This window comes from Oncorhynchus masou, chromosome 25, assembly GCF_036934945.1.
Source record: "Oncorhynchus masou masou isolate Uvic2021 chromosome 25, UVic_Omas_1.1, whole genome shotgun sequence".
In the NCBI taxonomy this organism is placed as follows: Eukaryota; Metazoa; Chordata; class Actinopteri; order Salmoniformes; family Salmonidae; genus Oncorhynchus; species Oncorhynchus masou.
In genome coordinates, this window is record NC_088236.1 from 22,240,953 (window position 1) to 22,264,970 (window position 24,018).

Sequence of the window (24,018 nt, forward strand, 5' to 3'; positions counted from 1 at the left end):
TTTCAGTATGACAATGATCCCAAACACACCGCCCAGGCAACGAAGGATTGGCTTCGGAAGAAGCATTTCAAGGTCCTGGAGTGGCCTAGCCAGTCTCCAGATCTCAACCCCATAGAAAATCTTTGGAGGGAGTTGAAAGTCTGTGTTGCCCAGCAACAGCCCCAAAACAGCCCCAAAACATTAATGCTCTAGAGGAGATCTGCATGGAGGAATGGGCCAAAATACCAGCAACAGTGTGTGAAAACCTTGTGAAACCCTGCCAACAAAGGGTATATAACAAAGTATTAAGATAAACTTTTGTTATTGACCAAATACTTATTTTCTACCATAATTTGCAAATAAATTCATTAAAAATCATTCAATGTGATTTTCTGGAGAAAGAAAATCTCATTTTGTCTGTCATAGTTGAAGTGATGAAAATTACAGGCCTCTCTCATCTTTTTAAGTGGGAGAACTTGCACAATTGGTGGCTGACTAAATACTTTTTTGCCCCACTGTACATGAGGTACCAGTACCAAGTCTATTTGTGGGGGTACGAGGTAATTGAGGTAGATATGTACATATACTGTAGGTAGGAATAAAGTGACTAGGCAACAGGGTAGATAATAAAGAGAAACAACAGCATATATGATGAGTCAAAAGAGTTAGTGCAAAAGGGATGTCATGCCCTGTAAGCTGTTTTTTCTCTGTGTTGGTTGGGGCGTGATAGTGACTTGGGTGTGTCATCTAGGTGTTTTTGTATTTCTATGGTGGCCTGATATGGTTCCCAATCAGAGGCAGCTATTCATCGTTGTCTCTGATTGGAGATCATATTTAGGTAGCCATTTCCTCATTTGTGTTTGTGGGATCTTGACTATGTGTAATTGCCTGTCAGCACTATTTTGTATAGCTTCACGTTTCGTTTGTTCATTTTGTTGGTTTGTTCGGTGTTAATTCATTAAAAGAGAATGTATGCATACCACGCTGCACCTTGGTCCTTTCCCTTTGACGATCGTGACAGAAGATACCACCAACAAAGGACCAAGCAGCGTGCCCAGGAGAAGGAAGCATCCTGGACTTGGGAAGAGATCCTGGATGGGAAGGGATCCTGGACTTGGGAGGAAATCATGGTTCCCATGATCGCCTTCCTTGACGGGAGTCGCCTATTAGCGTGAGAGGACAGCAATAACGTTGGGGAGGAAGGCCACAGAATCCCCAAGAAATAATTTTGGGGGGGCACATGGAGCAGTCGGTGGAGCCGAGGAGTGAACCAGAGCTAGTCAGGGAGTCGAGTGCGGAGCTCGACGCAAGATTCCGTAGAGAGGTGTTGGCGTTGAGAACGCTGCAGAGCGGGCGTGCAGAGGTGCGTGCCATCAGCCGGGTGCCACCTGTACCGGTCCCACGCACCAGGTCTCCAGTACGCCTTCACGGCCCAGTGCGTCCTGTGCTAGCTTCCCGCATATGCTGGGCTGGAGTGCGCATCCAGTCAGGAAGGGTTGTGCCAGCTCTGTGCTCTAGACCTCCAGTGCGCCTCCACAGTCCAGTGCGTCCTGTGCCTTCTCTCCGCACTTGCCCTCAGGTGAGTGTCATCAGCCCGGTGCCACCTGTACTGGTCCCACGCATCAGGTCTCCAGTGCGCCTCCACAGTCCAGTGCGTCCTGTGCCTTCTCCCCGCACTCACCCTGAGGTGCATGTCATCAGCCCAGTGCCACTGGTACCGGTCACACGTATCAGGCCTCCAGTGCGCCTCCACAGTCCAGAACTTCCACCGACAGTTCCCAGTCCAGAGCTCCCGGCGACAGTTCCCAGTCCAGAGCTTCCGGCGACAGTTCCCAGTCCAGAGCTTCCGGCGACGTTTCACAGTCCGTAACCTCCAACGATGGGCCACAGTCTGGAACCTCCAACGACGGTCCCCAGTCCGGACCCTCCAGCGACGGTCCGCAGTCCGAAGTTTCCATCGACCATCCCCAGTCCGGAGCCTCCAGCGAAGGTCTGCAGTCCGGAGGTGTTTTTGTATTCCTATGGTGGCGTGATATGGTTCCGAATCAGAGGCAGCTGTTTATTGTTGTCTCTGATTGGGGATCATATTTAGGTAGCCATTTCCTCATCTGTGTTTGTGGGATCTTGATTATGTGTAGTTGCCTGTCAGCACTATTTTGTATAGCTTCACGTTTCGTTTGTTCATTTTGTTTGTTTGTTCGGTGTTCATTCATTAAAAGAGAATGTACGAATACCACGCTGAGCCTTGGTCCTTTACCTATGACGATCGTGACAAGGGGTCAATGCAGATATTTAAATATTTAACCAATAGCTATCCGGACTAACTATTTACCAGTCTTATGGCTTGGGTGTAGCATTGGTACCAATTGTCATGTGGTAACAGAGAGAACAGTCTATGACTTTGTGGCTGGAGTCTTTGAAATTTTTTAGGGCATTCCTCTGGCACCGACTGGTATAGAGGTCCTGGATGGCAATGAGCTGGACAGCATGGAGCTCGGCCCCAGTGAGGTACTGGGCCATATGCACTACCATCTGTAGCGCTTTGCAATCGGATGCCAAGCAGTTGCCATTCCAAGTGGTGATGCAGTCAGTCAAGATGCTCTCAATGGTGCATCAGTATAACTCTTTGAGGATCTGAGGATCCCTCTTCACGACTGTGTTGGTGTGTGTGGACCATGATACTTTCTTAGTGATGTGGACACTGAGGAAGCTCTTGACCTGCTCCACTACAGCCCTGTCAATGTGGATGGGGGGCGTGCTCAGCCCTCTGTTTCCTGTAGTCAAGCTCTTTTGTTTTTCTGATGTTGAGGGAGATGTTGTCCTGGCACAACACTGCCACTAAAATAATGCATCTCTCTGTGCTACAGCAGTGGAGGCTGCTGAGGGGAGGACAGCTCATAATAATGGCTGGAACGGAAAGAATGGAATTGCATCAAACACGTAGAAACCATGTGCTTGATGTTGTTGATATCTTTCCACTTATTCCACTCTAGTCATTACCATGAGCCCGTCCTCCCCAATTAAGGTGCCACCAATCTCCTGAGTGCCCCAGGTATTTCTTTCTGTTTTCTGCAAACTCCTCCCCTCTCTCTTCCCCACGTCCAACTCCCTCTATACTTAAGATAATTCCTACAACCAGAATTAATTGATTATTTGATTACAAATTGAGAAATGACTCTAAGGTAGGCAGGCTGGAACTGCTAGGAGAAGTGTTCTGTTCTGTACGGCTCCATTACAGCCTCTCTAGTAGGAGAACAGTCCAAGTCGTCAGGCCTAGAAGCTATAAAATAATGCCTTCAAATAATACAGTACGTACCACCGAGGCCCTCTGAGAGCACTGCTGCTGTTTGTTCCAGAGTTATTACCCCAAATATGAAATGAACTTTCTCCACTGGAGAGGAACGCCTGCCTCACTGTCACCCAAGTCAGACTGTTTTCTCTGCTACAGCACGGCAAGCGGTACCGGAGCGCCAAGTCTAGGACTAAAAGGCTCCATAACAGCTCCATAAGACTGCTGAACAATTAATCAAATGGCCACTGGACTATTACATTGACCCCCCCCCCCCTCCTTCCCCCAGGGGGATTGTTTGTATACTGCTGCTACTTGCTGTTTATTGTCTGTGCATAGTTACTTCACCCCTACCTACATGTACACATTTTCTCAACGAAACTGTACCCCTGCACACTGACTCGGTACCAGTACCCCCTGTATATAGCCTCGTTATTGTTGTGTTATTGTGTTACTTTTTATTATTTTTTAGTTTTTTATTATTATTATATTTAAATATTTTTTACTTGAGTTTATTTGCTAAATATTTGCTTAACTTTTCTTGAACTGCACTGTTGGTCAAGGGCTTGTAAGTAAGCATTTCTTGGTAAGGTCTACACTTTGTTTGATTTGATTTGATCATCACCATCATCTTCAGTTTTTTTTTACATAAAAAAATATAGAATATTATAACATACAATCTACCTGCAGTAAAGCATTTACATTACATTCAGCCATCTTACCGTCTACCATCCAGAGCGATCCACAGGAGCAACCAGGTCCAAGCGCCCCACCCAAGGGCACACAGACAGATGTCCTACCAAGTGTAAAAAAATGGGGACCTGAATCAGCGACCTATCGGCCACCGGCCTAAATGCCACCAACAGTCCAAGATCCCCCACAGTTCCCTGAGAGCTGCACCTCAACCATCCGAGACCCACCCCCTCCCCCACCTCTCCCTCCATTTGATCAACTAGCTCATTTGAGTTCAACCATAATATTTGTTATTTTCTGGGGGATGAAATTGAAATTTTTATTGTAACCACCTCTGCATTGCTTATTTGAAAAAAAGAGATACTTTGAACAAGGCTTCATTTTCAATGAACAAAAATTAGACAATGCAATCTGCACAAAGGCAAAAAGGCCATTTTTAAACAATGGATGAGCTTTTCTTAGTAATCTACTTGAGAACCATTTTGGGTTCAAGAAAAACTTTGGTATAAGTATAAGCTTTTAGAGAGAGGTTAAGTGCTTTTATATTTAATTATCTCAACCGACCCAGTTCATATTCTGTGACACCCTGATCTGTTTCACCTGTCTTTGTGATTGTCTCCACCCCCCTCCAGGTGTCGCCCATCTTCCCCATTATCCCCTGTGTATTTATACCCGTGTTCTCTGTTTGTCTGTTGCCAGTTCTTCTTGTTTGTCAAGCCAACCAGCATTTTTGTGTCAGCTCCTGCTTTCCCCCAGCCTCTCTTTTCTCATCCTCCTGGTTTTTGACCCTTGCCTGTCCAGACCCTGTGCCCACCTGCCTGACCACTCTGCCTGCCCCTGACCCTGAGCCCGCCTGCCGTCCTGTACCTTTGCCCCACCTCTGGATTACCGACCTCTGCTTGACCTGACTCTGAGCCTGCCTGCCATCCTGTACCTTTGCCTCTGTTGCTGTAATAAACATTGCTACTTCGACACAGTCTGCATCTGGGTCTTACCTTGCTACCTGATCATATTCATTACAGGTAAATAGGCATGCTTTGTATTGTCTGGTTTAGAGAGAATATGGCAGACAGAGTGGGAGGGTCGTCACAATACTAAGTATGTCTACTTCACCATCAGCCCATTTTATAAAGGTTGTGTTTTTTTAAAGATCCAAAACGTACTAGGTACACTTATCATAAATTAGGTTTTAGTTCAAAGAGGCCAGAAAAGAGACATTGCAGAGATCTAGCTTACAGACTTTATATAAAACTTGAGTCATCAGCATACATGGAAACCTTTGTTTTTCAGCCTTGGATTTCTAATCCTCAAATGTTGTTATTTTATCTGATTTTAATATCTAGCATTTCAATGGCCATAACAAATAGATATGGTGACAGTTCAAAATAATCATGGCATTTATATATAAAATCCAGTCTTACTTTATCAAAGTGTAACGGATTTCCTCCTCTTCGTCTGAGGAGGAGTAAGAATCGGAGCAAAGCGCAGCGTGGTAAGTGTTCATGATGATTTTTAATTCAAACTCAGAACACTAAACAGAAAATAACAACGTGAATTTAAAAAACCGAAACAGTACCGTGTGGCCAAAACATTCACATAGAAACACCCACCACAAAAGGACCAAGCAGCGTGGTAACGGGCAGCAGCAGCGATCGCAGGACTCCTGGACTTGGGAGGAGATTCTGGACGGCAAGGGACCATGGGCACTGGTTGGAGAATATCACCGCCCCAAGGCTGAGCTGGAGGCAGCGAAAGCCGAGAGGCGGTGGTATGAGGAGGCAGCACGGCGGCGCGGCTGGATGCCCGAGAGGCAGCCCCAAAAATTTCTTGGGGGTGGCACACGGGGAGTGTGGCGAAGTCAGGTAGGAGACCAGCGCCAACTTCCCGTGCTTACCGGAGAGCGAGAGGGACCGGGCTGGCACCGTGTTATGCTGTGGAGCGCACGGTGTCCCCGGTGCGTGTGCATAGCCCGGTGCGGTACATTCCAGCTCCTCGTATCGGCCAGGCTAGAGTGGGCATCGAGCCAGGTGCCATGAAGCCAGCTCTACGCATCTGGTCTCCAGTGCGTCTCCTCGGGCCGGCGTACATGGCACCAGCCTTACGCATGGTGTCCCAGGTTCGCCAGCACAGCCCAGTGCGGGCTATTCCACCTCGCCGCACTGGCCTGGCTACGGGGAGCATTCAACCAGGTAAGGTTGGGCAGGCTCAGTGCTCAAGAGCTCCAGTGCGCCTGCACGGTCCGGCCTATCCGGTTCCACCTCCACGCACCAGCCCTCCGGTGGCAGCCCCCCGCAGCAGGCTGTCTCTCCGTCTTCTCCCTACAGGTGCTCCCACCTGTCCAGCGCTGCCAGAACCTTCCTCCTGCCCAGCGCTGTCAGAGTCTCCCGTCTGTCCTGAGCCGCCAGAGTCTCCCGTCTGTCCTGAGCCACCCCAGTCTCCCGTCTGTCCTGAGACGCCAGAGTCTCCCGTCTGCCCTGAGACGCCAGAGTCTCCCGTCTGCCCTGAGACTCCAGAGTCTCCCGTCTGTCCTGAGCCGCCAGAGTCACCCGTCTGTCCTGAGCCGCCAGAGTCTCCCGTCTGTCCTGAGCCGCCAGAGTCTCCCGTCTGTCCTGAGCCGCCAGAGTCTCCCGTCTGTCCTGAGCCGCCAGAGTCTCCCGTCTGTCCTGAGCCGCTAGAGTCTCCCGTCTGTCCTGAGCCGCCAGAGTCTCCCGTCTGTCCTGAGCCACCAGAGCCGCCAGTCAGCCAGAAGCCAGAAGCCGACCAGTCAGCCAGGAGCCGCCAGAGCCAGGAGCCGCGAGAGCCGCCGGCTAGCCAGGAGCCGCCAGAGCCGTCAGCCAGCCAGGAGCCGCCAGAGCCATCAGTCAGCCAGGAGCTGCCAGAGCCATCAGTCAGCCAGGAGCTGCCAGAGCCGTCAGTCAGCCAGGAGCTGCCAGAATCGCCCTTCGCTGCCGGAGTCTCCCGTCTGTCCGGCACTGCCGGAGTCTCCTGCCTGTCCGGCACTGCCGGAATCTCCCGTCCATTCGGGACCCGTGGCGAGGGTCCCCAGTCCGAGGTCGGCGGCGAGGGTCACCGCTCATAAGAGGCCAAGGGGGCGGTTTAGGAGGCGGACAAAAACTATGGTGAAGTGGGGTCCACGTCCCGTGCCAGAGCCGCCACCACGGACAGACAACCCAACCAGACCCTCCCCTATAGGTTCAGGTTTTGCGGCCGGAGTCCGCACATTTGGGGGGGTGGGGTACTGGGGGGAGGGGGGGCAACGTCTAATGCTGTCTGATCCAAACAAGTATGACATTGTTGCTGCCAGTCACATTGAATGCAAGGGAGAGCATTTGGACTCCCTTGACAAAAAAGCATACAACATTTACCAATCAGCGCTGAGCAGTACTGGAAAAAATTCAGCACATGGTAATTCTGTAAGTTGGGCTCCCGGGTGGCACAGTGGTCTAAGGCACTGCATCTCAGTGCTTGAGGCATCACTACAGACACCCTGATTTGAGTCCAGTCTGTTTCAGACCGGCCGTGATTGGGAGTCCCATAGGGCTGTGCACAATTGACCCAGCGTCGTCTGGGTGTCTTCTGGGTTTGGCCGGTGTAGGCCGTCATTGTAAATAAGAATTTGTTCTTAACTGACTTGCCTAGTTAAATTTAAAAAATGCCAATTAGATGATGGTCCGATCGCATTCTGTCTCCAATCAATACTTTTAAAATATTTGATCCAAGAGAGAAAGAGATAAGAAAGTAGTCAAGACAACTAGCTTGATCAAGTATACTCCCTGTTTATTTCACTAGGTCTCCAAATATCCACTATTTCTAATGTGTCCATAATATTTGTGATCTCCTTAAGGGCATGGTGATGATAGTATGTAGAGTGATTTCCTTTGCGGTCCCCCACCATCGCTTGTTGCCTGTAAGTTCAGTAAATTGGTATAAATATTTTCAAAGAAGTATGTATCATCCTGATTTGTAACCATGTAGATTAATGAGCCAAATCTGTTTTTCATCCACTTTTATATTTAAAAGGATCCTCCTTCCTTGCAAATCTTTCCTTACTATTTGCACATTCGGATGGACATTTTTGTTAATATCATCATACCTTTTGAGTTCTTTTGTCGATGACAGAAATATTTTCACCACCCCATTCCTTTTTCCACGCAACATAATCTAAGGATGAAGAGTGAGCTTCCTGTCAACAGTATATGTATTCCTTGTCTTTTAGCCACATAAAGACCAATTGTCTTTTCTGATAATCTGCTGAGCTATTACCATTATAACTAGCTATACTTCTTTAATCTCTTACCATAACTACATACTGTTCTCAGTCTAAATTGACCATAATGAGTGCATGTACAGTTAGTGCCATAAGAGCTATTATGACAGTCAAAATAGAGATTTCAAATGTCTGATGTTTAGAATTTTTAAAAACAGATTCTAGCAATATGCACAAAGCAACTGGTGGTTTCATGAAATTTTTGAGCGCTTTTAGTTTTTTGATTCCCTTGCTTATTTGGCTGTGAGTCAATGCAACAGATGTTAGAACATTGAGTCAGAATATTATGTGTGTAGTAGATCTAGGTAGGTTTAGTGAGAGTGTGTATTATGTCTGGATAAAAGTAAGACTATAATGTGTGATGCCTAAATAAATAATAACCCAGCCAATTTGCATTGGTTGAGTGTCTATGTGTGTAACATAAAGTGAGTATATTCATGATCATTGTAATTCATATTGTATCACCATCATAGTTGCATCAAAATTACATTAAACATCACTTTCATAGAAAAACACATCCCAGCATTTCCATAGTAACTGACATTTCACATGATTATGAAAGAGACGTTCCATTACTATAGAGACGGCTTTATGACAGTACAAATGTACCCCGTACAATATGTTGTTACTCCCCAATGCCCCTGTTCTGATATCTTCCCCTTTCTTGTTGTAACATAGATAAACATGTAGACAAAGACAACGTTCCTGTTCTGATATCTTCCCCTTTCTTGTTGTAACATAGATAAACATGTAGACAAAGACAACGTTCCTGTTCTGATATCTTCCCCTTTCTTGTTGTAACATAGATAAACATATAGACAAAGACAACATTCCTGTTCTGATATCTTCCCCTTTCTTGTTGTAACATAGATAAACATGTAGACAAAGACAACGTTCCTGTTCTGATATCTTCCCCTTTCTTGTTGTAACATAGATAAACATGTAGACAAAGACAACGTTCCTGTTCTGATATCTTCCCCTTTCTTGTTGTAACATAGATAAACATGTAGACAAAGACAACGTTCCTGTTCTGATATCTTCCCCTTTCTTGTTGTAACATAGATAAACATGTAGACAAAGACAATGTTCCTGTTCTGATATCTTCCCCTTTCTTGTTGTAACATAGATAAACATATAGACAAAGACAACGTTCCTGTTCTGATATCTTCCCCTTTCTTGTTGTAACATAGATAAACATGTAGACAAAGACAACGTTCCTGTTCTGATATCTTCCCCTTTCTTGTTGTAACATAGATAAACATATAGACAAAGACAATGTTCCTGTTCTGATATCTTCCCCTTTCTTGTTGTAACATAGATAAACATGTAGACAAAGACAACGTTCCTGTTCTGATATCTTCCCCTTTCTTGTTGTAACATAGATAAACATGTAGACAAAGACAACGTTCCTGTTCTGATATCTTCCCCTTTCTTGTTGTAACATAGATAAACATGTAGACAAAGACAACGTTCCTGTAATGGTTTTCTGTAGGTGAAGGAGAGTCGGACCAAAATGCAGCGTGTAGATTGCGATCCATGTTTTAATCAACAAACGTAAACACGAATCAATACAAATACTACAAAAACAAAGAACGTAATGAACGTAACGAAAACCGAAACAGCCTATACTTGTGTAAACTAACACAGAGACAGTTCTGGCAGATCCTGGCTGACTGCAACGATCCTGTAATGGTTTCTGTAGTCTGAAGGAGAGTCGGACCATCTGGAAGAGTCTGGTTGACTGGCAGATCTGGAAGAATCTGGTTGACTGGCGGATCTGGAAGAGTCTGGCTGACTGGCAGATCTGGAAGAGTCTGGCTGACTGGCAGATCTGGAAGAGTATGGCTGACTGGCAGATCTGGAAGAGTATGGCTGACTGGCAGATCTGGAAGAGTCTGGCTGACTGGCAGATCTGGAAGAGTCTGGCTGACTGGCGGCTCTGGCTGCTCCATGTAGACTGAGAGCTCTGGCGGCTTCCTGCAGACTGACAGCTCTCGCTGCTCCATGCAGACTGGCACCTCCATGCAGACTGACAGCTCCTTGCAGACTGACAGCTCCTTGCAGACTGACAGCTCCTTACAGACTGACAGCTCCTTGTAGACTGGCAGCTCCGGCTGCTGCATGCAGACTGTCAGCTCTGGCTGTTCCATGAAGACTGACAGCTCCGGCTGCGCTAAAGAGGCGGGAGACTCCAGCAGCGCTGTAGAGGAGGAAGGCTCTGGCTGCGCTAAACAGGCGGGAGACTCCAGCAGCGCAGGAGAGGAGAAAGGCTCTGGCTGCGCTAAACAGGCGGGAGACTCCAGCAGCGCAGGAGAGGAGGAAGGCTCTGGCTGCGCTAAACAGACGGGAGGCTCCGACAGTGCTGGAGAGGAGAAAGGCTCCGACAGCGCTGAACAGGCGGGAGACTCCAGCAGCGCAGGAGAGGAGGAAGGCTCTGGCTGCGCTAAACAGACGGGAGGCTCCGACAGTGCTGGAGAGGAGAAAGGCTCCGATAGCGCTGAACAGGCGGGAGGCTCCGACAGCGCAGGAGAGGAGGAAGGCTCTGGCTGCGCTAAACAGGCGGGAGACTCCAGCAGCGCAGGAGAGGAGAAAGGCTCTGGCTGCGCTAAACAGGCGGGAGACTCCAGCAGCGCAGGAGAGGAGGAAGGCTCTGGCTGCGCTAAACAGACGGGAGGCTCCGACAGTGCTGGAGAGGAGAAAGGCTCCGATAGCGCTGAACAGGCGGGAGGCTCCGACAGCGCAGGAGAGGAGGAAGGCTCTGGCTGCGCTAAACAGATGGGAGGCTCCAACAGCGCAGGAGAGGAAGGCTCTGGCTGCGCTAAACAGACGGGAGACTCCAGCAGCGCAGGAGAGGAGGAAGGCTCTGGCTGCGCTGAACAGGCGAGGCGCACAGTAGGTCTGATGCGTGGTGCTGGCACTGGTGGTACTGGGCCGAAGACACGCACAGGAAGCCTGGTGCGGGGAGCTGCCACCGGAGGGCTGGTGTGTGGAGGTGGCACAGGATAGACCGGACTGTGCAGGCGCACTGGAGCTCTTGAGCACCGAGCCTGCCCAACTTTACCTGGCTCGATGCCCACTCTAGCCCGGCCAATACGAGGAGCTGGTATATACCGCACCGGGCTATGCACCCGCACTGGAGGTGCAAGCCGCCGTGCTTGCTTCGCCATCTCCATTCTCCTATACCCTTCTTTGCACTGCTCCAGTGAATCCCAGGCGGGCTCCAGCACTCTCCCTGGGTCGACCGCCCACCTGTCTATTTCCTCCCAAGTAGTGTAGTCCCAATATTGTTGCTCCTGCTGCTGCTGTTGCTTCTCCTCATACCAAAGCCTCTCAGCTCTCGCCTCTCGCCGCCTCCAGTTCTTCTTTGGGGCGGCAATATTCTCCAAAAACCGAAACAGCCTATACTTGTGTAAACTAACACAGAGACAGGAACAAGGACACTAAGGACAATCACCCACGAAACACACAAAGAATATGGCTGCCTAAATATGGTTCCCAATCAGAGACAACGATAATCACCTGACTCTGATTGAGAACTGCCTCAGGCAGCCATAGACTAACGCTAGACATCCCACAAAACCCCAAGACAAAAACACACCACAATAACCCATGTCACACCCTGGCCTGACCGAATAAATGAAGAATAAACATAATATATTTCGACCAGGGCGTGACAGTTCCTGTTCTGATATCTTCCCCTTTCTTGTTGTAACATAGATAAACATGTAGACAAAGACATACAAAAGATACACAAACAAAAAACATCTTAAAATATAAAAAAGTTCTTGACAATGGAGAGAGAAAGAGAGTGAGAGAAGAGAGTGAGAGAAGAGAGAGAGATCAAGTGTGTGTGTGCATCCGTATGTGTAAGCGAGCGTGTAATTGAGTGTATATGTACGTGTATTACTTCATTGTGTTCAGATATAGTCCCCGTTATTTTTTCCGTGACCTGATGTTTGTACAGCCGTGTTGTTAAGGAGCTGTCTCAGAAAAGCTGTCCGTCTATAAAGATTTTGTCCACAGTGAGAAAGACATGCTTGCCCCTCTCTCTCTGTTGCCTCTGTACAGGATACAGCTCCTCTACAGTGTTATTATACCTCCATGGAAATGAAATAATAGAAAATACAACTTTATCGACCACACAATTATGGACATTCACAAAAACATTTTGAGCACTGCAGCATTATCAATAACAAGATCATAACATTCATAATGTTCAGCTTCATCATCCTCGTCATTATCATCAGCAACAAAAGCAGTAGCTAAAGAATCTAAATGTTCATCATCATCATCATCATCATCATCACCACCGTCATGGTTCATGTTTAAATCAACAGTGTGGGCTGGGCCAGCTAGCAGCTAATGTAACAGAGGGGCTGTGCATTACCCGGAGTGGACCAATTTCACAAGTGCTTTGCCATTGTTTTATTACAGCTCAAGGTCAGCTGAGGAAGATGAAGTAGCCTGTGCTTCCCATCTAGCACGGCCTAATTTATCACTCTCATTCCCCCACTACACCCTCTCTCCCACTGGGGACGCAGGCAGCACCGCAGCACCGCAGCACCGCAGCACCGCAGCACCGCAGCACCGCAGCACCGCAGCACAGGGTCCTGGATATTACAGCTGGGGCTGACCTGGGGATGGTTCAACCTGAACGCAGCATGCCACAGGGCCATGCACAGGCCCTGCCAACAGCAAGATGCTCCCATGGGTGAAGGGGGGAAAGAGGGGTGGCTTTTGGGGAGGGTAACAGGGGTAAGGGAGGAAGAACGTAAATGTGTGTGTGTGTGTGTGTGTGTGTGTGTGTGTGTGTGTGTGTGTGTGTGCCTGTGTGTGTTTGCCTGTGTGTGCGTGTGTGCATGTGTGTCTATATGTTTCTGTGTGTCTATGTGTGTCTGTGTGTGTGCACAATATTCAAACGTCGTTTGTGTGAAACAGATGAAGAGAGAGTATATGCAAGAGAGAAAGTGAGAGAAGTGGAGAGAGATAGAGAAAGGGGAAATGTGAGTGGGAGTGTTGTAGAGTTCAGCAACATGGCAGGGCTCCATCACTTTTTGGAGCTCATTGTGTTCACCTGCTAAATGGGTGCTTTGATTATTACTCAGAATATGGTCAGGATTATTATTGTCACTACAGCTTTGTGCAAGGTAATTGTTGTAGCCCCAGCGGAGGACATTTCTTGTTGTGACCTACTACTCTCCCTCCTCCCCTTGCCCTATGCCACACACACACACACACACACACACACACACACACACACACACACACACACACACACACACACACACACACACACACACACACACACACACACAATCATCAGACACACACGCAGCAGACTGTCCGGCAATTCTCATTAGCCCAAACCTTAATAGCCCTCAGGGACCAGGCTGAAGTCTGGGCTCTGATGAAACCCAGGAGATCAGAGGGTTTAATTCTGACTGGACACACACACACACACACACACACACACACACACACACACACACACACACACACACACACACACACACACACACACACACACACACACACACACACACACACACACACACACACACACACACACTCTACACACCTCCCTCACCCCTCCCTTCCTTCCTTCCTTCCTTGCTCTCAGATCCAGCCTAAGTTGTCTCTCTCCTCTCAGCACCTCAGGCAGTGGCCTTCCTCTTTGTCCTGCGTCTGCAGAGGTTTCTTCTGTGTACACTCACTCTCAGGCAGGCTGGCACTGTGCTCTGACTGTTTGATGGTGCTTGGACTGACTGCAACAGTGAACAGCAGTTTGCCTGCCTGCCTAGTTGCCTGGTGCATGGGCTAATACAGATGAAGTGTATCTAGGCCACAGTGCAGTCTCATCAGCCCTGCATAATTAGAATTCAGAGATATGTTAGACCCAAGGATGCTTTAAAGAACCTCCTATATATAAAGAGAGGAAGAGTATATAATTAAGAGCTCATTTTTCTCTCAGTCAGATTGTATCTACTTTCTCATTCTCCCCAATTATGACACCCATGCCCTTTTCTGTTTCATGTGTGCTGGGATTTCAAGGCTGAGGAAGAGTGTGAGGACATTTTCAAAACACCAAGGAGATGTTGGTGAGCAAGGGCAACATCTTTGTCTGTCTGGGAGAAGGAGAAGAGTGTGTTGGTGGGAGGGGAGAGCGAGAGAAAAAGAGAAAGAGAAAGAGAGGGAGGGAGGGAGGGAGGGAGGGAGGGAGGGAGGGAGGGGGAGGGAGGGAGGGAGGGAGGGAGGGAGGGAGGGAGGGAGGGAGGGAGGGAGGGAGGGAGAGAAGGACAGAGAGAGAGAGGGAGGGAGGGTGGGATAGCGTTGGCCGGGGTAGGCCGTCATTGTAAATAAGAATTTGTTCTTAACTGACTTGCCTAGTTAAATAAAGGTTAAAAAATGTAATAGTAAAAAAGAGAATGAAAGAGAGGGAGGGAGATAAAGTGAATTTGTGTGTGTACTTGTTTGTTGGTGTATGTGTTAGTTTATTTGTTTGTGTATGTGTTTGTTTGTGTATGTGTTTGTTGGTGTATGTGTTAGTTTATTTGTTTGTGTATGTGTTTGTTTGTGTATGTGTTTGTTTGTGTATGTGTTTGTTTGTGTATGTGTTAGTTTATTTGTTGGTGTATGTGTTTGTTGGTGTATGTGTTAGTTTATTTGTTGGTGTATGTGTTTGTTTGTGTATGTGTTAGTTTATTTGTTGGTGTATGTGTTTGTTGGTGTATGTGTTAGTTTATTTGTTTGTGTATGTGTTTGTTGGTGTATGTGTTAGTTTATTTGTTGGTGTATGTGTTAGTTTATTTGTTGGTGTATGTGTTTGTTTGTGTATGTGTTTGTTGGTGTATGTGTTAGTTTATTTGTTGGTGTATGTGTTTGTTGGTGTATGTGTTTGTTTGTGTATGTGTTAGTTTATTTGTTGGTGTATGTGTTTGTTGGTGTATGTGTTAGTTTATTTGTTGGTGTATGTGTTTGTTTGTGTATGTGTATGTGTTTGTTTGTGTATGTGTTTGTTGGTGTATGTGTTAGAGCTACAGCTCGTAATCAGTTTACACGTGCATACGGCACATCCCCTACAGAAACATTCACACACAGAGACACACACACGGACACTCACTCGCACACACACCTGCACACACCTTAATTACCTGGCCTTCTGAGCCCTGTGCCGATAGTCTGTCAGCAGATTCACCTCATAACCCCCCAACTCCGCCCTGAAACAACAGCTGCACTGTCCTATGCAGACGCTATAACACCACCACCACCAAATATACAGATAGTAACAAAACCACCTAGCTGTACAGACACTATACTTTAACACCACCAACTATACCACCAGATATACAGATAGTAGCACCTATCTATACAGATGCTATAACACCACCACCAACTATACAGATAGTAACATCACCACCTAGCTATACAGACACTATAACATTAACACCACCAACTATACAGATAGTAACATCACCACGTAGCTATACAGACACTATAATACTAACAGCACCAACTATACGGATAGTAACATCACCACCTAGCTATACATGCACTATAACACTAACAACACCAACTATACAGATAGTAACATCACCACCTAGCTATACAGACACTATAACATTAACACCACCAACTATACAGATAGTAACATCACCACGTAGCTATACAGACACTATAACATTAACACCACCAACTATACAGATAGTAACATCACCACGTAGCTATACAGACACTATAATATTAACACCACCAACTATACAGATAAACATTACCACCTAGCTATACAGACACTATAACATTAACACCACCACCTACTAGATACTAAGCAACACACCACCTCAACACCTCGATACAAAATTACTCCACAAAATGCCTCAACATCAATACAACACCATTGAACAACAAGACAACCAACCACCTGAACACAAAACAACAACAATGTATACCAACTAAATACAAAACACCTTTGATACAATACCACCTCAACACAAAATAACTAATATTTCAAAACTTCAAATTTCAGAACAACCATCACCATCACACAGTTCAACATCATGACAGACGCACTATAACTAAAACATCATTTCCTGGCTGCAATCATAGCTCACAGCAATGTTACCTACAAAATACTGTCATTACAAGATCTCCTCAAAGTCCTTCAGTGAACTAGAACTGAACCACTATCACTGCATCATCATCACCATCATCATCATCATCATCATTCAGTCAAGGGCAGAGAGGAGGGTGGCCATCTTGAATTATAGTGTCCTTTCTTCAAGCCTCATTGTATCCCCTGCTGCCCTGACAGGCTTTGGCAGAGGTAGACCGCTAGTGTTGCAGTGCTAAAAACAAAGTCTAATGACACGACGTTAAATGATCCCTTGATTTAGAACAAAGGGTCTGGCAATGGCAGTACTGGTACTATTAATTCAGTTTAAGAACAGAAAGTGACGTTTACCTCAGTTTGAATCTGCAGGCTATATAAAGGCTCAACTCCATGGTTGTGTCCCAAACAGTACGATATTCCCTTTAAAGTGCTCTACTTTTTACCGGGTCAATTTGATAATGAATAGTGTTATTGTTGAACAGATTGAGGAGACTAAATTACTTGGTGTTACCTTAGATTGTAAACTGTCATGGTCAAAACACATACAGTTGAAGTAGGAAGTTTACATACACTTAGGTTGGAGTCATTAAAACTCGTTTTTCAACCACACGACAAATCTCTTGTTGACAAACTAGTTTTGGCAATGTCAGGATTTGGCCAGGGTTGTTCCAGTTGTTTGTCAGTAGATGTCCCCATTGTGCTTTTTCCCTTGATCCCCATTATTGTTTGCACCTGTGTCTCGTTTTCCCCTGATTGTATTTAAACCCTTTGTTTCCCTCAGTTCTGTGCTCTGTGTTTGTATGTTAGCACCCTGCCCTAGTGTTCTGTGTGCTCTTGTCGATTCCGGGTAACGTTCTTGTGGTATTCTGTTGTTTTTGTTTAGTTTTGGTGAGTTTCTTTTTAGGTCTTTTTGTGTTTTACCTTCCACCTTTTGGATTTGCCATTTTTTATTTTAGGATTTTTCTTTATTAAATACACCGTCTTAAGTACTGCTGTGTCTGCCTCATCTTCTGGGTTCTGCTGTCTATTCGTGGCTCAGTTGGTTAAGTGACTGTTTCTCACTCCGGAGACCCAGGTTCGAAACCGGGTCCTGACAGAAACACAGAGCCAAAAATGAACCCAGAGGCAGCCAGTTCCCAGGACCTTTTGCCACGCTGTCCCACCACCAGGAGACTGTCCAACGCCACGCACGCCCTGGTTCAGCACCTTAATGGCTAAACATTCTCATCTTCTGTCGGAGATGCTGACTTCCATTAAGCAAATATCTGATCGACTTACCCCGGCAACAGTTCCCGTCCCAGTACCTCAAGTTCACGTAGCATGGCAGTTAACCCCTGGCTGAACCTCGTCTTCCACCTCCCCAACGGTTCTCAGGTGATCCAAGTGCTTGTAAAGGGTTTCTCACTCAATGTTCTCTCTCCTTTGAGCTGCAACCCTCGCTTCCCACCGACCGGTCTAAGATCGCATATATCATCACCCTGCTGTCGGAAAAAGCCCTGGCCTGGGCTTCTGCTGTGTGGGATGCCCATAGTTCCTGCTGTGCCAGCTACTCTGCCTTTGCTGAGGAATTCAAACGAGTGTTTCAAGGCCCAAGCAGTGGTTCTGACTCAGCCAAACAGCTCCTGACTCTCCATCAAGGTTGGCGCAGCGTAGGACTATGCCATCCAGTTCCGCACGGTGGCAGCAGCGATGGCTGGAACAACGAGGCGCTCACGGTGTGCTTTCTGAAAGGCCTTTCCGACACTATCCAAGATGAACTGGCCACTCGGGAACCACCGGACAATCTCGAGTCCCTGATCAAGTTGGCCTCACGACCAGCGTCTGAGAGAGAGAGAACTAACAGACCTCTAGCCCCTATCAGTCCCAGCTCCGAACCTTTATCATCACTGGCTCCACCGGAACCCATGCAGATCATCTCCCAGGCTGAGAGAGACCGCCGGATGAGGAGCGACGCTGTCTATATTGCGGCAAACCGGGCCATTTCCGTTCCACGTGTCCCGGACTCCAGGGAAACGCTCTGTCCCGTACAGACCGGGGGAACTGTAACGGGAAACATAACCTCCTCCCATCCGTCCAACTCCCGTCTGCTCATTCCAGTCACCCTCTCCTGGGACAACCACAAGCTTCACCTTCAAGCCTTGGTAGACTCTGGAGCCGCAGGTAACTTCATGGATGGTGTCTGGGCGAAGGAGAATGGCGTTCCCTCTGAACCTCTAAGTGACCCCATGAGGGTTACTACATTGGATGGAAGCCCTTTGGGATCTGGACTTGTCACTCATGTCACTACCTCCTTGAGACTTTCAGTTTCACAACACCAGGAATTGATGAACTTTCATTTGATCTCCTGTTCCGAGTTCCCTCTCGTCCTTGGATACCCCTGGCTTCACAGCCATAACCCTCACATCGACTGGTCTGTGGGCACATCAAGCAGTGGGGTCCTACGTGCATTGTATTTTCCAGAATTCCAACTACTCCCGAGTCTTTAGAATCCATCGACCTGACCCGAGTTCCCGAGTGTTACCATGACCTCAAACTGGTGTTTAGCAAACAGAGGGCCACCATGCTACCACCCCATAGATCTTACATTGCCCCATCGACCTGTAACCGGGCATCACCAGGGGTCGGATCTTTCCCTATCTCCACCCGAACAGCTGCTATGGATACCTACATCAACTCTCTGGAAGCAGGCCTCACTATCCACCTCCCCAGCAGATTTTTCTTTGTAAGAAAGACATCACCACCGGGGACTCAATGACATAACCGTTCGTAACCGTTACCCGCTACTATGGCCAAGCAGCTGCTCCAGGAAGCAGTTGTTTTCACTAAGCTTGACAACTACCATCTTGTGCGGATCAGACCTAGTAAGACCGCTTTCATCACGCCTACTGGTCACTATGAATACTTGGTGATGCCCTTCGGCCTGACCAACGCCCCAGCGGTGTTCCAAGCGCTCATAAACGATGTGCTTAGGGATATGCTTAACATATTTGTGTTCGTTTACTTGGATGACATCCTCATCTTTTCAGCTCCCTTCAAGAACACACTAAGCATGTCAGACAAGTACTCAAACGCCTCCTGGACAGCCATCTGTACTAAGCCGGAAAAATGTGAATTCCATTCATCCCGAGTACAATTCCTGGGATTTGTAGTGGAACCCGGTCAATCCAAATGGACCCTAGGAAGGTAGGGGCGGTAGCGGATTGGCCCACCCCCAAATCCGTTAAGGATGTTCAGCAGGCTTCACAAACTTTTACCGCAAGTTCATCAAGAACTTCAGTTTGGTGGCAGCTCCTCTCTCAGCTTTAACCAAAGGTGGCAATGCAAGGTTTTTTGGGGAAGATAAGCTGAGACGGCCTTCCAAGGACTCAAGCAGCGCATCCTCTCTGCTCCCATCCTGATACTACCGACTACGGATGAACCATTTGTGGTGGAGGTAGACGCATCAGAGGTTGGTGTTGGAGCTGTCCTGTCTCAGAGGGGTGAAGACAAGAAGCTTCATCCGTGCGCTTTCTTCTCACACCGGCTTACCCCGACTGAGAGGAACTACGATGTGGGGATCGTGAACTCCTAATGGTTAAGATGGCATTGAAGGAATGGAGACACTGGCTCGAACTCACCCGTTTCAAGTGCTTACGGACACAAAAATCTGGAGTATATCCAGCAGGCGAAGACGATTGAACTCTAGACAAGCTAGATGGTCTCTTTTCTTCAATCGAAGTTTATCCTCACCTATCGGCCCGGGTAAGAATCTCAAACCGGATGCCCTGTCCCGAGTCTACGCTCCTGCCATTCGAGATGACACGGACATGCCTGTCCTTCCTGCTGCTAAGATTGTGGCTCCGATCTCGTGGCAAGTTGAGGATACCGTGAGACGTGCTCAAGCTAGCGAACCGGACCCTAAAGGAGGCCCTGCCAATCGGTTGTTTGTCCCCAAGGCAGTGAGGACTCAGGTCCTTCTGTGGGGGCACTCCTCTCGCCTCACCTGTCATCCGGGCGTAGGTCGCACCTTGGAGTTCATCCAGCGTAAGTTCTGGTGGCCTACCATAAGAGAAGACGTTGCCACTTTCGTCAATGCCTGCCCCGTGTGCTGCCAATTCTCACCTCCGCCCTCAGGACTCCTTCACCCTTTACCTGTTCCCCACAGACCCTGGTCCCATATCTCATTGGACTTTATTACTGGACTTCCTCCATCCCATGGCAATACTACTATCCTAGTCATAATCGACAGGTTTTCAAAGTTCCCCTCTGACTAAGTTACCTTCTGCCAAGGAAACGGCTGAGTTGGTAATTAATCATGTGTTCCGATCATTCCTCAAGATGTGGTTTCTGACAGAGGTCCCCAGTTCGCCATTTGGAAGGCCTTCTGCCAACTCATGGGGCTTCTGCCAGTCATCTTCAGGGTACCATCCGGAGTCAACGCGGCCAAACAGAGAGGATGAATCAAGAGCTGGAAACCACCCTCCGATGTATGACTCGTGACAACCCGTCCACATGGTCATCCTTTATTGTTTGGGCCGAATACGCGCACAACACCTTGCGCTCCTCCTCCACTGGTATGTCCCTTACAGTGTCAGTTTGGCTATGCTCCTCCATTGTTCCCGGACCAGGAGGCAGAAGTCAGAGTGCCTTCAGCCTTGAGATTGCAGACGCTGTCTGTGGAGGAAGACCCGTCTTAATCTGATGCGTTCCTCACAGAGGTATCAACAACAAAACAGATCGCCGTCCCGGGCCTACCCTGCGCCCCGGCCAGAGAGTCTGGCTCTCCACAAGAGACTTACCTCTACGGGTGGAGTCTCGCAAGCTGTCCCAAAAATACATCGGTCCCTTCAAGGTTGCCAGGAGAGTTAACCCAGTTTCTTATCGCCTACACTTACCCAGATCCCTTAAGATTAATCCCACTTTTCATGTGTCTTTGTTAAAACCTGTTGTTTTTTCTCCCCTTGTCCCGGCAGACAGACCTCCCCCTCCGCCTCGTGTCATTGGAGGCCAGCCGGCTTAGGCCACCGGATACTGGATTCCCGCCGGGTGCAGCGGTCCTGGCAGTATCTGGTGGACTGGGAAGGCTACGGTCCTGAGGAGCGCTCCTGGGTTCCTGCCAGAGACATCCTGGACCCTGACCTCATTCGTCAGTTCAGGGTCCTCCACCCTGAGAGAGCTGGTAGGAACGTGGAGCCGTTCCTAGGGGGGATTCTGTCAGGATTTGGCCAGGGTTCAGTTGTTTGTCAGTAGATGTCCCCATTGTGCTTTTTGTCCCTGTGTTTTTCCCTTGATCCCCATTATTGTTTGCACCTGTGTCTCGTTTTCCCCTGATTGTATTTAAACCCTTTGTTTCCCTCAGTTCTGTGCTCTGTGTTTGTATGTTAGCACCCTGCCCTAGTGTTCTGTGTGCTCTTGTCGATTCCGGGTAACGTTCTTGTGGTATTCTGTTGTTTTTGTTTAGTTTTGGTGAGTTTCTTTTTAGGTCTTTTTGTGTTTTACCTTCCACCTTTTGGATTTGCCATTTTTTATTTTAGGATTTTTCTTTATTAAATACACCGTCTTAAGTACTGCTGTGTCTGCCTCATCTTCTGGGTTCTGCTGTCTATTCGTGGCTCAGTTGGTTAAGTGACTGTTTCTCACTCCGGAGACCCAGGTTCGAAACCGGGTCCTGACAGGCAAGTCGGTTAGAACATCTACTTTGTGCATGACACAAGTCATTTTTCAACAATTGTTTACAGATTATTTCACTGTATCACAATTCCAGTGGGTCAGAAGTTTACATACACTAAGTTGACTGTGTCTTTATTAAACAGCTTGGAAAACTCCAGAAAATGATGTCATGGCTTTAGAAGCTTCTGATAGATTAATTGACATCATTTGAGTAAATTGGAGGTGTAGCTGTGGGTGTATTTCAAGGCCTACCTTCAAACACAGTACGTCTTTGCTTGACATCATGGGAAAATCAAAAGAAATCAGCCAAAATCTCAGAAAAAAATGTAGACCTCTACAAGTCTGGTTCATTCTTGGGAACAATTTCCAAACCCCTGAAGGTACCACGTTCATCTGTACAAACAATAGTATAAACACCATGGTATAAACACCGCTCAGGAAGGAGACGCATTCTGTCTCCTAGGGATGAACGTACTTTGGTGCGAAAAGTGCAAATCTATCCCAGAACAACAGTGAAGGACCTTGTGAAGATGCTGGAGGAAACGGGTACAAAAGTATCTATATCCACAGTAAAACAAGTCCTATATCGATATAACCTGAAAGGCTGCTCAGCAATGATGAAGCCACTGCTCCAAAACCGCCTAAAAAATCCAGACTACGGTTAGCAACTGCACATGTGGACAAAGATCGTACTTTTTGGAGAAATGTCCTCTGGTCTGATGATTAAAAATAGAACTGTCTGGCGAAAATGACCGTCGTTATGTTTGGAGGAAAAAGGAGTAGGCTGGCAAGCCGAAGAACACCATCCAAACCGTGAAGCACGGGGGTGACAGCATCATGTTGTTGGGGTGCTTTGCTGCAAAAGGGACTGGTGCACTTCTCAAAATAGATGGCATCATGAGGAGGAAAATTGTGGATATATTGAAGTAAGATCAAGATATCAGTCAGAAAGTTAAAGCTTGGGCGCAAATGGGGCTTCCAAATGGACAATGACCCCAAGCATACTTCCAAAGTTGTGGCAAAATGGCTTAAGGACAACAAAGTCAATGTACTGGAGTGGCCAACACAAAGCCCTGAACTCAATCCTATAGAACATTTGTTGGCATAACTGAAAAAGCATGTACGAGCAAGGAGGCCTACAAACCTGTCTCAGTTACACCAGCTCTGTCAGGAGGAATGGGCCAAAATTCACCCAATTTATTGTGGGAAGCTTGTGGAAGGCTACCCAAAACGTTTGACCCAAGTTCAACAATTTAAAGGCAATGCTACCAAATGTTAATTGAGTGTAACGGTTCTCTTGTGGTGAAGGAGAGTCGGACCAAAATGCCGCGTGTAGATTGCGATCCATGTTTAATGAACAAAACGTAACATGAATCTAAATACAAACACTACAAAACAAAGAACGTAACGAAAACCAAAACAGCCTATACTAGTGTAAACTAACACAGAGACAGGAACAAGGACACTAAGGACAATCACGCACAAAACACTCAAAGAATATGGCTGCCTAAATATGGTTCCCAATCAGAGACAACGATAAACACCTGATTGAGAACCACTTCAGACAGCCATAGACCTATCTATAACACCCTACTAAGCTACAATCCCAATACATACACACCACTTACAAAAACCCATGCCACACCCTGGCCTGACCAAATAAATGAAGATAAACACAAAATACTTTGACCAGGGCATTTTTACTTGGATTAAATGTCAGGAATTGTGAAATTGTGACATCTTTAATGATGAAAAAAAACGAACAATACAAAACAACAAACGTCGAAAACCGAAACAGCCATGACTGGTGCAACAAACACAGAGACAGGAACAATCACCCACAAACACACAGTGAAACCCAGGCTACCTAAATATGGTTCCCAATCAGAGACAACGATAATCACCTGACTCTGATTGAGAACCGCCTCAGGCAGCCATAGACTAATCTATACACCCCAAGACGAAACACACTTCAAACAAACCCATGTCACACCCAGGCCTGACCCAATAAATGAAGATAACATAATAAATATA